This window comes from Neomonachus schauinslandi, chromosome 7 (assembly GCF_002201575.2).
Source record: "Neomonachus schauinslandi chromosome 7, ASM220157v2, whole genome shotgun sequence".
In the NCBI taxonomy this organism is placed as follows: domain Eukaryota; kingdom Metazoa; phylum Chordata; class Mammalia; order Carnivora; family Phocidae; genus Neomonachus; species Neomonachus schauinslandi.
The window spans coordinates 115,249,369-115,261,943 of NC_058409.1; positions in this window are offsets into that span (position 1 = coordinate 115,249,369).

Genomic DNA, 12,575 nt, shown 5'->3' on the forward strand with positions numbered 1-12,575 from the left:
TCTTAAAAAAAAAAAAAAGAATTAAGAGACAGTTGAGGAAATTTGAATGTTGACCAGATGTTTTAAGATATTAACAAGTAAGTGTTAAAGTTTAAGGTGAGATAGAAGTATTGTAACTATGTTTAATAAAAGTAATATTTTTCTTTTAAAGATACCTAATGAGACATTTCATTTACAAATGATATTGTTTGATGTTTGGGATTTTATTCAAATAATCTTGGTTAAGGGTAGTGAATAAGAGTATGAATGAAACACAGTTGCCCATAAATTGAAAATCGTTGAACCGATGATGCCGGGGACATGCAAATATATTACACAATTCTCTATACCTTTGAAACTTACTGTAATATACATTTAAGAGGCAGCATTAAAATGTAAAGTAAGACTTTATTGTTAACTAAAAGTCTAATGCTGAGTTATCTTCACTTGTCTGTCAGTACAAAGTCTTCACAGGTAGGTGATTCTTAGGGCCATCTGGCCATCCCCAAACTGTGAGTTAAGCTGTTAAAACAGTGCATAACAGACACAGAGATATCTTCAGTCTGGTGGTGGACTTCTCCTTTCCACACTGCCTCTGCTCTTCTGGATGTCAGAGATTCTTTCCTTCTATTTGCAAAAGAAGAGCTTCTGATTGCCTAGGAAGAACTGGAGGTGGTGGTGAGTTATATGGCAAGGGGATGAAGGTGGTCACACAAGCCAATTCAGTCATATAATCTCAAAAGCAAGAACTCATCTTATTTCTGGACCATACAAAGGCTGATGTACTTGAAGTTGTCCATGGTCCCCACAGTGAGGAGCTAACATGGCCCTTCAGCTTAGATATGGGATGGCCTTCTTTCAGACACTAAGGAGAGTCTACAGCCCTGGTTTTTGTCCTCTTCTGTGCTGTCCCCCTAAACTGCTTAGCAGTCCTCAGAGGCTGGCCCTGACGTTCTATACCAAGTCACCATGTATCAGAACTCTCTTCTCCACCTCTCATCTGCTCTAAGGTAAACGTCATCCTCTACCCACATCTCCGCTGACACTCCTTTAGATGACAGGAGAAATGAGAGTTATGTGGCCTCAGTTTTCTTTTGTAATCTGTCAGTGTGGCCCCATCTTTATGCCTGACTTTCCTTGGTTATTTTGTTTAATTCTTCAAAGCCTGGTTTGGAAGTTAAAAAAATCAAATACGGATCCTTCCTTGCCTTTTTTTTTTTTTTCCTGTTCTCATTCCTTTTAACAATCCTACTTTTCTTTGGGCCAATATAGATGGTACTGATGGACTAAAGATTTGGAGAAAAGAAAATAAGAAAAATTTATATTTCAAAATAATTTCTCATCATATTGGAGACAACCTAAAGAGACTGCATTCCAGGTCACAAAGCGGAATTGACAGTTTCACTCTAGCCTGTTTGGTTTTTTGTTGTTGTTAGTTTAACAAACAGACCCTTTGCTATGCTCTAGGAGTGTTAGATGGATAATGCATGATCTTTGCCCTTGTGGATCCAACAGTCCACGATACTTTAGATACCATATAAAAGATGTGCTCAGAAGACAATGGTAGCTCTGAGAGGCAGTGCTTTAACTTGGCTTGATGAAGAGCGTGTTGGAAGTGAGAACACTGAAGCTGTGACTTGAAGGTTGAGAGAGATTTAGTTGGGTTAAAAAAGGAGAAAGGGCATGTCACAGTGAGAGAGTGGCAAGAAAAACACATATAGGACCAAAGTAGCATGCTCTGGGCCAGTAACTAAGAGCAGCCTGTGTTATTTGAAAATAAAATACAAGCCATTTGGTTCATGGCTATTTCTCCAGTGTTCAGGACAGTATCAGGCACAGCAAACACTTATTGAATGAGTAAATTTAAAAGTAAAAGTTCACTGATATGAGGAATTCTTAATTGCAGGAAAAAAACTGGGGGTTGCTGGAGTGGGGGGTGGGGTGGGAGGGACGGGGTGACTGGGTGATAGACACTGGGGAGGGTATGTGCTCTGGTAAGCGCTGTGAATTGTGCAAGACTGTTGAATCTCAGATCTGTACCTCTGAAACAAATAATGCAATATATGTTAAGAAAAAAAAAAGAAGAAGAAGAAGGTAGAGGGAGGGGAAGAATGAAGCGGGGGAAATTGGAGGGGTAGACGAACCATGAGAGACGATGGACTCTGAAAAACAAACTGAGGGTTCTAGAGGGGAGGGGGGTGGGAGGATGGGTTAGCCTGGTGGTGGGTATTGAGGAGGGCACATTCTGCATGGAGCACTGGGTGTTATGCACAAACAATGAATCATGGAACACTTCATCTAAAACTAATGATGTAATGTATGGGGATTAACATAAGAATAAAAAAATGTTTAAAACTTAAAAAAAAAAAAGTAAAAGTAATAAACATGTCTTCTCTATCAAATTGCACTTCGAGGTAAGGGAAAGAGAACAGTTGAGACTGATCTCAGGTTTTGGTCTTAGATGACCTGATAGTATGATTATAAATGTTTGCTAACATCAGAGGTGGTTTCCTCCCACTTATTTTGTATTTATTTTGGTTCTTTTAATTTTGGTCAGACAGCATTCCCCCATGGTACTATGTAAGGAGTGAAATTTATTTGTTGTAACTAGTGAAATTTATTTTTGGGGAAAACTTCACAGAGATTTAAGCATCGCTATTTTCAGTACAGTGGTGAACAGAAACAATTTTCTTTTTTTTTTTAAGATTTTATTTATTTATTTGACAGAAAGAGACACAGGGAGAGAGGGAACACAAGCAGGGGGAGTGGGAGAGGGAGAAGCAGGCTCCCCGCTGAGCAGGGAGCCCGATGCGGGGCTCGATCCCAGGACCCCGGGATCATGACCTGAGCCGAAGGCAGACGCTTAACCGACTGAGCCACCCAGGCGCCCCCAGAAACAATTTTCTAATCCCATTTCCAAAGAATGGAAAATCATTAATTGTATGTGAGATGTCTGGGGGCTTTGGGTATAAAGATAAATTTATCCAAGTGCTGTCCTGGAACATTGGTATCAGGTGTCAAGAAAGCAAATGAAGAAAGAGGAAAAGAGGTTTGTAGCTGAGAGGAAAGGTAAAGAATTTGTGTGTGGGGGGCGGCGGGGGGAGGTTGTGTACATTTTTTTAAAGAAAGACAACACCAACAAAAAACAGACATGGACGCTCAAGAAAATTGAAGAAAGAAAATTGACAAGTGGCATCAAGCCCAGTCTCAGCTAAGGATAGGATATTCATATTCTGAGGCATGTTTCAAGCTATCGTTTTATTATTTTATAAAAAAACATTACTTGATAGCTGACTTCTCAATTAAAAAAAAAATCCCTCTAATTCCTTTCACTCCCATTTACATACTGTGTTGGCAGTCTACTTATGACCCAAACATACATTTACAAAATGTTCTATGAAAGATTTTACATTTTGGCTTGTGATTTCTTTTGGTTATTGCAGAATCATTATATATAATTATAAATAAAGGGCCAGGAAGATACAATGATTTTAAAAATGTGTATCCAGTCAGGATGCTAAGTGGGATAATGGAAATAGAGCTCTCATTTATTGTCACATGCAATATTTATATGCCTTAAACATATTCTCATTTAGTCATTACCACCATCCCAGAAAACATATTATTTTCCCAATTTTACAAATGAAGATAAAGAATAAAGTCACTCAGCTGTATGCTGAGGGAATAGAAACCTAATCCACGTTGTCTGACTTCGAATAGACTATTTTTTACATATATTTCATACAATAGCTCAAAAGAAAAAAATAATCTCTGTGTGTGAGGTTCTAAAAGCTTTGCTGTACAGAACGAAGAACATGGTAATCATGTTTGGATTGCCAGCCCTCCCATGCTTTGTTGGCATTTATAAAATTCTACTAAATTTGGCTTAGAAGCAACACACACACACTACAAGGAAGCAATTGTTTTGTGAGTGTTTGGGGAAGGAGGAGAGAAAGCAAGAATGCATTGTGGGAGTGGAGACAAAGAGCAGTGTTCTTAATGTGCAGCAGTGACTAAGAAAGATTTCAAGCTTCAGAAAAAGAGTGGGAGAAATAAAGCAATACATAAGATTAACCTTGGTTATTATAAAATATAAAGACTAGGAGTTTCCACCACATTTATCATGCTCAAATATTTTTAAGAAAATATTTCATATTAGTGTATATAGCTCTTATTCAGTGGCATCAACACATATATTTGCTGCCTAAAATTAAGAAAGGATAAAAAATAAAAGAAATTTTCAAAGCACTTTTACTCTGAAGAAAAGTAGTAGATCAATCACATAGATATTCCAGTTAGGAGAATGGAATGATGCCACTGAGGTGCCCACTAAAGACATTGCTAATATCATTCTTCTGTTGGATTGTAAGATCTACCTGATATGTATTTTGGCACGGCATGCACAGCCTGATTTTATTTTCTAAGTTCTAAACTAATGGCTTGACCAAAGAGATTTTTTTTTTTTAAAGATTTTGTGTTATTTATTTGACAGAGAGAGATACAGCGAGAGCAGGAACACAAGCAGGGGGTGCGGGAGAGGGAGAAGCAGGCTCTCCGCAGAGCTGGGAGCCCGATGTGGGATTCGATCCCAGGACCCTGGGATCATGACCTGAGCCGAAGGCAGACGCTTAACGACTGAGCCACCCAGGCACCCTTGACCAAAGAGATTTTAGAAAGAACATAAGCATTCCTAAATATGATTTTTTTAAAAAGATTTTATTTATTTATTTTGAGAGAGAGAGAATGAGAGAGAACACATGAGAGGGGATAGGGTCAGAGGGCAAAGCAGACTCCCCGCTGAGCAGGGAGCCCGATGCGGGACTCGATCCAGGGACTCCAGGATCATGACCTGAGCCGAAGGCAGTCGCTTAACCAACTGAGCCACCCAGGCGCCCCTCTAAATATGAATTTGACCACATTATGAGTTTGCATGGAAAGCAATAAGCACCTATATACACCTGGGAACCAGTTATCGCATTGCTCCAAATCAACTAATTTCTTTCTCAGAGAAGTAGAAAGGGTTTTAATCCTGCGTCTGCTACATCTTGCAGTTTGAGGTAATTAAAGAATCTCTGAACTTTGTCTCTAACGTAGGATGATTGAGAAGACTAAATGAGATAACAGAAAAACTCAGTGGTGGGGATACGGTACGCATTTCATAATGATGATTGTTCTTGCCTTTTTGCTCTTAGTTGGGAGTAAAAGGGATGAGTGTGGAGGAAAAGGAGAATATGAAGAGGGAGGAAAAATGAAAGAGCAAGAATAAGCATGTGTAGTGTTATTATAATATTCTATGTGAAGAAATCATTCAATCTCATCAAAAACAATCGTAGAATTCAAATCTTTGGGTCATTTAATAGATCATGAGATAAAAAATATACCAGATGAAATGTGTCAATTAAGGGCCATTATCTTTCAGGAATAACTAAGTCTACAACATTTCAAGGTTGATCAAACTCCCCAGGTGGAAATAATCCTGTATTCTTACTATTTTGTGGGAAAAATGCTTTATAATTAGTGTTACCATAAATAAATCGGTAAATACTGCTGATATTTAAATGAAAGCCTCTTAAAGTAAGGAATAGGATAAGAGTTTGTTTTTAACTATATTTTGCTGTCAGGGTTTACATCAATACCATCTTACATTCTTCAGGATGGTTTATATCTGCAAAATTCCAGCTCTTTGAAAATCTATGCACAACAAAGAAATACATGCCTGACTTGTGGATCAAGTAGTCCTAAAAATGTACAAATAAAGTTCATTTTTCTTTGTATTGATCATTTATTGAAATAATTAAATTTTATATTAAGCACCTGGCTTTCAGAATTTGTTTGGTAAAATGGTATCAATTTTTTAAAATATAATAAAACCATAAATAATTTTTAAAATGACAGATTTTTCTATTAGTAAAAAAAATATCAGAGGCATGATTATATCTGTGACCTTTTCCCACAGAATATTTGGCACAGAATATCCTACAGTAGAAATGTTAGAAATGTAAGAAATAATTTAATATTTCTGAATTTTGTTCCTTTGGGAAGTAGCTATAAGGCTTCTAGCAGCTTTAATCACAGTGTCTTCTGCTGGCCTGTATATTATTAAGCATGTTTCCCAGTCAACATAAAGTTAGAAACATTAGCTTCTTGTAGTAAGTCAGGCAGGCTTGTATGTATAATGCGCATAATATATTCAATAAAATAATTTTTTACATTTTGCACAGGACTTCCATTTACTGGAATGTACTTGCCTGGAAGGAAAAAAAATAGATTGTTGTTTCTCATCTTTCCCCAGAATTTTCAGTCTTTGGGAACTCTGGTTATGAAATACAAAAGGAATGAATAGAATACTTTGCAGTTTTAGAGATATCAATCATGTAAGAACGCCAGAAACATGGATACCATGGGAAAGGCAGACTTCTGCAGTGGAAGTAAGCGTCAGAGAAAGTTTCATAAATAAATATAGAATTACGTTTTGGAATGACCTAGTTCCTTCGTGATTGTTATAGGAAGATCGAAACATCTAAGACATTATTTTTTTTAATGAATAGGAGGTGAGAAATGGAAACGGTTCATCTCCTGTAATGTAGGAGTTGTGTACTGTGCTAAGAGTGGGAGTATTTACCGTAAATTAGTTTGATTTCTAAAGAACAAAAATTAACTCAATATCATAAGAGTGTTCAAGTGAGCTTTACGAAAAACCCTCTTTCTTTTTCATGTGTATCCCATCTGTCTCCCTCTGAATGCAGGCACGCTTAGTGCAGATGTTGGAGGGATAGCGTATAGGGAAAAGGAAGCACTGCCTTTGTAGTTCATGTTTCGTCCAGAAGGGAGAGGGCTGATAAGTGTTGTGTGGGTTGATATCTGTAACCAGGTGGTGGTCTTCCCAGTGTGCTATTGAAAAGTTATCTAGGCCTCATCTGGGTTCAGTGAAGCCTAATGCCATGATCCATTAGTAATGTCCAAAGATATGAGTGAAAGGAGTGGCTGGATTTTTTGTTTGTTTGTTTGTTTTGTGTTTGCCAAGTATTTGCCATTCTTGACCTAGAGCATTGCTCATGTTAACGAATCTTGAAACTTTCATGGGACAATCAGTATTTGTTATTAATAGCTTTCTACATCATCCAAACTCAGGGTTTGGATAGATTCAATTTTTAGAATTTCTTGTTATATTTTAACTGCTAATTCTCATGTTGTCCAAAGACTGTGATTTTGGTGATGCAATAGAATGGGGAAGTGAAAAAACCAAGAGTGTCTTGATAGGAAAAAAAAAAAAAAAGAAATCCCGCTGGAATTTCTCTCTTTTTACCCTGTTATGAACCCCCCACCCCCCAACACTTGCCATCTTCTTTGATCACTCTTCCTTTCTGAACAGTATTATTTTAAAATGTTCTTATCTTTGAAGCAGCTAAATTTGAATTGATGTATGCAGCATATCAGTTCCAAGTTTATCAGCAAATACTCAGCAGGAAGCTACCCCTCAGAAGTGCACTTCGGGTTACTGGCAGCCTCTGTGTTGTGAGAGCCAGCCTTCCTTATTCCTTAGTAAATGATGCCATTTGAAAAGACAAATACCACTGTAATTCCTGTTGAGTTGGGACAGCAGTCTTCATCTAGCACACTATGATTTCATGAAAGCATAAATCAGGCTCACAAGATAAATATCTGAGTCAGCTGTTCTACTTTTGTATTGAATCTAATTAAAAGCATGAAACAAATGCTTGTCACACATTCTGTCTCATTGAACAATAAATAAATAAATAAATATCAAGACAAAGCCTTAGGAAGATAGGGCAATTGGAATGACAATAGGGAATTTTATCCAGAGGGTCCTCAGTCAGCCATCCAGAAAAATCAGTTTGGCTAAAAGTAGCATTAAATATGTCAAATACTGAAAGATCAAAGTTAGGACAATGAGAAGATATGAGGATGGATGGCTGTCAGATAAATCACAGATGTATCTAATGCTACAGTTATGCTGGGATAATATCTCTCTGGTGTTTTTCTTAACTCAGGATACAAGTGAGTGTTGAAAATGCTTCTGCGTAATGAAGATTGTTAGGTCAGAACACAGGGAAATATGTGATGGAGAAGTACAAAAAATTATTTTGGAGGTGTAATGACTTTTAAAATCGGACCTAGGGAAGAAAATATGCAGTAGGCTAACAGCGGCATACCACATGCCAGGGCCCATAATGATTTACTCCAGCAGGGAGACCACAGCTGGAACAGCAACTGCAACTGAAATCACCAGACCTGGTTAAGTTTACAATAACCACCTGTGTTCTCCCAGAACCCCTTCCCATCCCCCCCTTTTTTTCCTTTGCTTGACAAACTACAGAGATTCCTATGACTTTCTGATTGAAATACAGCACTTTTTGATTTAAATAAATATTTGATTGGGAGAAGGACTTCTAGGGCTAGACTTGGCCCTTCTTACCAGAACAGCTTATTCAGGTTAGGAGGCTACTGTTGCCCAGGTGGTCTGGTGCTAGCCAACCACATAATCAAAATACAAACTGGACGTTTTTAACAGAGAAGAAGGGCACCAAGAAATTACAAATTAAAATTATGTAATTTTTAGAGCATTATTAACTAACATAAAATATAATTTTATTATATTACTGGACTTACAGCTCTTTTCCAAAACATTTTTCAAAAATATAATTATTCGTAAAAATTTAAAATTCTGTATCTATGTATATATCAATTACTTATGTTGGTTATATAAATATTTAAAAGAAAGCATGTAGAGGGGCGCCTGGCTGGCTCAGTAGGTTAAGCGTCTGCCTTCGGCTCAGGTCACTATCCCAGAGTCCTGGGATCAAGCCCCGCATCGGGCTCCCTGCTCAGTGGGGAGCCTGCTTCTCCCTCTGCCTGCCGCTCTCTCTTTCTCTCTCTCTCTGACAAATAAATAACATCTTTAAAAAAAAAGAAATCAAGTAGAATAATAATTACTTTGGGGGGATTTTATCTATTTGATATGTAAACATTTCTGCTCAAGTATTTTCAAAGGTACATACTGTATTTTCAACCATAACAGGGTACCATTTTAAATTAACATTTTACAAGTTAAAACTCATCAATGTTGTTTTTATGACTTATGCTTTATGATTTATTATTTTGTATGTTCTTACTATTTCACCAAGTTTCAGATGCTATAGCATCATAGAACCTCTCATCTCATTTGTGTTCAACATCCTATTCATAATAAAAATTTTGCATGTTATTACTTTGACTTCATCAAGTGCTGCTTGGTGATTTTGTGCATCTTGCAGGTTCCAGCATGGAACCAATGCATGAACCAGTATACCAAGGAGCTGGTATTAGCAGCCTCATTTCCTGTTTCTTCCGCTCTCACCAGAGGCTTGAAGGCCTACTAGATGAGGCAGGCTTCTCAAACACTTCCTGATTTATTCTACTGTAAATATTAATAATGTGCTCCAGACTTTATTAAAAAATGAAAAATTCAGGACAAATTCTGAATCTCAGAATACACTGGGGGGGCAAAAAGTGTGAGTCACTGTCTTGGACTAACAGGGACTTTTGGCAACAGATAGGAAGTGGGTAAATAATCACGTTTATGGTTCCACTGGGTCTACTGTTATGTGTGATGTTGTTTTAAACCTCCATTTGCCACCTTTTCCAAAGTAGATCCAAGTTTGTTGGGACCTGAAGCTTATACAATATGAAGGGTCTTCTTAAGAAAAAGAAAAATACTTTATGTTTACATATTTTTTTCTATTTTTAAAGACTTTATTTGAGAGGAAACACAAGTTGGGGGGAGAAGAGGTAGTGGGAAAGGATGAGGAAGACAAGCAGACTCCCCGCTGCCAGGGAGACCGACACGGGGCTGGAGCCCAGGATTCTGGTATCACGACCTGAGCTGAAGGCAGATGCTTAACTGACTGAGCCATCCAGCACCCTATGTTTACATATTTTTAAAAAAGAGTAACACACTACTGGGCCCTCCCAGTTTTGCCAAAGGGAAGGACCCTGAAGGTTGTCAAGGTCATCTACCTGTGATTTCTTTACTCTTATCCACCCCATGCTGACCAGTTGACAATAGGGGTTGTCTGAATCCCAGGAATTGGGTTTGTTTGGAAATGGTGGGAAGGAAAGAAGAAAAGATGTCATCGAAGGACAAAATAGAGAAATAAGAGGAGAACAATTTTGTGGGTGAGGAGGAAAGCAAGGTGAAAAATCCAGGGGCTCAAACACCAAACTATCGAATTTAGTTTCATAATTTAGTCCTTCCTAAAATGTAGGCATTTTCTTCATTCAAGTTGCTCAGGGTCTATAAATTGGCTCCTGTGGGGGAATTGCATGTGAGGCCTAGACTCTCCATTGTGTTGGCTTAAATCAGTTCTCTGTTCATCAGACCTATAGTCTTGCTGTCATAGGTAAGATTCATGCATATTGGAATCGTGCAAAGCAAGGACTGAAGCTCCCCCCACTTCTCACTCACCCTCCTCGGATGCTGGGCTCTGGCCCCTGAGGAAGGGGTCCTTCTCAACCAGTGCTCGTGTCTCTGAGAGAACATACCTGGGAGGTCATGGGGTATAAAAAATCCACAAACTAGCCCGGACTGCTGCTATGAGAAACCGTGTCAGTGCGCCAGCAAAGAACCATTGCTATGTGAAGGGGATAAGAGGAGGAAATAGGAGAAATGTATTTCTTTTCTCTCTTCTAGCTTTCCAGTCTCCTACAGCCCTCCCTATTAGAAGAGTCTCACCTTCGGGCAAAAGAGGAATGTGGACTATGGAATCCCAGATTTCAGGATAGAAGGGCCAATTTATGGCTGAGAGAAATTGGCTTAATAATGAGCACATTGGGGGCGCCTGGGTGGCTCAGTCAGTTAAGCGTCTGCCTTCGGCTCGGTCATGATCCCGGGGTCCTGGGATCGAGCCCCCACATCGGTCTCCCTGCTCCGCAGGAAGCCCGCTTCTCCCTCTCCCTCTGCCCCTGCTTGTGTTCCCTCTCTCGCTGTCTCTCCGTCAAAAAATAAATAAAATCTTTAAAAAAAATAATGAGCACATTGTCAGAAGTGGACATACTATGTCCCTGTTCTGGAATTAATTTATTCCTTGCACATATATTCTTTAATACCTACCATATACCAGGAGCTCTAGAGATGAGAGCCGTGAACAAAACAGACTGAGTCTCTGCCTTCATGGAGTTTATAGCCTAATGGGGAAAAGACAAAAATAGCATAATTTTAACAAATGAGAAGAACATTTCAGATAGTCATAATTAAGATAAGTGCTCTGAAAACAATAACCTGGAAATTCTGTATGCTATTTATGTTGTTTCATAGCAATTGTTAACTGGTTCTCCAGTCTTGCTCTCAATGGACAAGTGGTACTGAGCATCCACAGGTAAGCACTTAGTTAGCTATTTTACCACTTTACCTGGTACTGTGAGTTTCTAGATTCCATTACAAGAACATGAATGGGAGTTTTGCTGCTTTTAGTTCTGTCTCAGCAATACAACAAATTTCAAATATCCCATGCCTTCCTGATGGCTTATGTCTTAGTCCGTTCCACTGCTATAGCAAAATACCACAGACTTGGTGGTTTATAAACAGATATTTCCTCCTCACAGTTGGAAGCCAGCAGTCCAATATCATGGTGCATGTACAGTCAAGTTTGGGTGAAGGCTTTCTTCCAGGTTACAGACTGCCGACTTCTTACACACATGGAGGAAGGGCTAGGGAGCTTCTTCAGGCTCCTTAATCCCATTTATTAGGGTTCACCCTCATAACTAGTCACCTCCCAAAGGCCACTTCCACATTCTACTACCTTAGGGATTACAATTTCAACATACGAATTTTGGGGGACCCAAACAATAGACCACAGTAGTTCATATTTGCACCACCTACTTCTACCACCACCCAGTATCTGTATTAAGATATTTGGTTACAAGCCATAGACACTAACTTTAGCAAAAAGAAAATCCACAAGATGAAGAGAAAGCTGAAGAAATCAGCTTCGATAGTGCAGAAACCAAGTATATCCAGATTATTTTTGAGGCAGGAAGAGCTTAAAAGTCTCATTAATGTGCCATTGCTGGAATACGTAAGCAAAATCATACGTATTCTTTTTTTTTTTTTTTCTTTCTGTCCTTATGGCACTCTACTTAGGATTCACAATCCTAGGAGAAAAAGGACTAAGATCATGTGTTCCTCCCTTAGCTCTCCTAGAATGAGGAGAAGAGAGATTTGCTTTTTAAGACCACCCCATTTTAGATTTTGTAGGGGAGGACAGAGAAGATGAATACAGTGTGTCACCAAGACAGCTCAGTGGGGGCATCACTACTCAAAGTGAAATTGGAAGGCTGTTGGGTGAGGAGTGGATGCCAAGAAGTACAAAATCACTCAAGTCACCTTCACTATTTAACTGCTGTTTCTATTAAGCTAAATAAACTAGAACTGACTTGATATTACTTACTGGTTTTAAATTCATACATACACATTTGAAGGAGAGTTATTGCTATATTCCTAAGTAAAATAATTGAAGGGCAGAATCACAATGCTATTTTCTCGTCCCAGATTTTTCTTGCACAGCTATATTTATACACATTGGATAGAAGATACCAGT